The 2,562-nt window shown below is 34.9% G+C and overlaps 1 non-coding gene across 1 annotated transcript; it reads left to right on the top strand.

Moving 5' to 3' along the window:
• The first annotated feature begins 865 nt into the window (after nt 1–865).
• TRNAE-CUC (transfer RNA glutamic acid (anticodon CUC)) lies at nt 866–938 on the top strand. Its single transcript has one exon. It is a non-coding gene; the product is annotated as a tRNA-Glu (tRNA).
• Nucleotides 939–2,562: the final 1,624 nt, after the last annotated feature.

Below are 2,562 nucleotides of genomic sequence, written 5' to 3'. Positions count from 1 at the left end.
ATTCAAAAATAGAAACAATGTAAAATCAGAAATGTGGTAGAACAGAAATTAATCCGAGCCCACTGAATTCACAGTGTTTCCTTAAGGAACTTAATTTCCCCCTAGTACTCGATGTTTAGGATTATTTCCTCCGAGGATATAATGGATTACCCTCACTGGTGTAGCGATACTTCAAACCCCAGTGACTAACGAACTCAAAGATTGGTAGCAAATCACACTTACTGCTTTCTTTTGTTAAAAATAATGCAGAAGAAAGGAGGAGCAATCAAAATTTTCGTAAGGAAAATCTGAGGGAAAGATCGTATATTTATAGCCAAAAACGGTGGGTAATACCGAAGAGTTGCAACTCTTCATGTAAGGCTGCAACTCAAAAATGACTATTTTATAAAATGGTCATTTACGCAAACCACAAAATTTATATTATAACAGAAAAATTAAAACGGAGAAAAAATTAAACTAACCGTTACAGAAACGGTTACTCTGGATAATATTGTGTTAATCTTAATATTAACAAATAAATTTGGTCTAAAATTTTTATCAATCAATCAGATCATTTGACCAAATTAAAATCCGAATCCGAATTGGAAGCCGAACGGAACGTTGAAAACTCAAGATTTCAAACATTTCTTGACACTCCTGACTCCACAATCTTCTAACAAAATGGTGGCCTTTCCTGTTCTTGACACTCTACTATGTCTCCTCCCTTTTGGTGTGATTATGTGCCAAGTCAATGAGAAATTTTGAGATGGCAGTCTAGGTACGTATCTACACAACACTTCTCACGTGGGTGCAGGAACCATTTGACGACGGCTTAAGACAAATATGTTTAATATATGATAATTTGAAATTGTAAGTTAAATCGAAGTCCGTTGTAGTCTAGGTGGTTAGGATACTCGGCTCTCACCCGAGAGACCCGGGTTCAAGTCCCGGCAACGGAATTTTTTTTTGCCTCTCCTGTTTTTAAAGGAAAAGCTCCTGTTTTTTCTGAGAAAGAAAAGTTCTCTGAGAAACAAGCTCAAGTTCTTTTGTTTTTTCCCATTGATATTCATATAATCTATATACATGACAGCATAAAGATTATAAAGTCCAGTTAATTTTCTAACAATCACTTAATTGAAGTTCAACCGCAACTGAAGATATTTAATAATTTCTTAAACACTAGTCTCAATTTTAATTATATAACGACTGTTTTTTGTGAAAACGACAGATTTTATTTGATTATTTAATAATCACTTAATTGAAACTCAGAAGTAACGCTACTATTAAAATATCACTTTTTTTTTTAAAATTACAGGTAGCAGTTCTATAACCAAAAATTCAAAACCAAGCGCATGTAGTTGTGACAACTTTCTCTCCTTAATATTCATTTAAAAAAAATCATTTTCCCCATCCCCCAACAAAATATGGGCAGAAGTAGGCAAAGTTCCATATCCAGTTTCAGCACGTTTCATAACTTCCTAATGGAGCACATTAACCATTTCTATTTTCAATTCAAAGATCACGTTAACTTTTGCAGGCATGAAATACATTAGAAACAAAAGCTTATGTCGAATTAAGGTGGAAAAAACACAAAGCGCACACACAAAAAAAAAAGTTTATTGAAGCGTCTCAATAACAACAACAAACCCAGTGGAGTCCCACAAATGGGTTTGGATTATTGAAGCGTATCATGAAACTGAATCTTTCGAAGTGTATTTTGATTCATATACCTTAACTTAAAATGAGGGTAACATGTTTTAGCTGGGAAGAATTTCTTGCAATTCTCCACGAGCCTAGTAAACAAAGGTCAAAAATCAATACAACATGACCCATCCAAGACAAGTACAGCCTCACGCTTCCACTTGGTGAATTAAACTCATCTTGAAACTTAAATCTAGTAAAGGCAATGTGTGCATGTGGCTGTTTTCTGGTCAAGATCGTGAAATTTATTGCTCAAAAATGAGTAAACTGATCTTTGTTTGCTCATGCTTTTGGGGTCATGTGTAGTTGAACCGGAGATTACATTTCATTTGGTAATGGCGCAACCAGAAGATAAAGGAGACTCTGTTATGCGCCGATAGAACCTACAAGGATTCAGAATTTAAAATTGATAGGTTCAAACTTCAACCTTAACGTACTTATCATTGAACCTATAGAACTTTTGGAATTATGAGTTTAAAATTTAATATGTGCTAAAATTCTACTAACTTTTATCTTATTTTATTGTGCAACTATATTCCACATCGCAGCAAATCTATTTTCAGCACAGAAGCAACAAGGGGTCACCCAGACATAGGTGTGAGTCCCAGCAATGTGTATCATCCTGTGAATACCAGATGATGGTATAAAAGTGCAAACCCCTTGATCTATCAATTTTCACCAAAAAAAGTCACATGAAGTAATGAAGATAGGATGATCTAGGTTACACTCTTGGGTTGATCAGTGTTCAACAAATTGTCTAACATTCTAACTCGGAAAGCAAAAGCTAGAATGACACCTACATTCGAGATGCAGATCAAGGCCCTCATGCAGTCAAATACAGCAAGAGAAGACAACAATTGCAGAACGAAAAAAGAAGCAGAA

The sequence above is a fragment of the Nicotiana tabacum genome, chromosome 20 (assembly GCF_000715075.1).
Source record: "Nicotiana tabacum cultivar K326 chromosome 20, ASM71507v2, whole genome shotgun sequence".
Classification (NCBI taxonomy): Eukaryota; Viridiplantae; Streptophyta; class Magnoliopsida; order Solanales; family Solanaceae; genus Nicotiana; species Nicotiana tabacum.
This window is presented reverse-complemented; position numbering and strand designations above follow the sequence as displayed.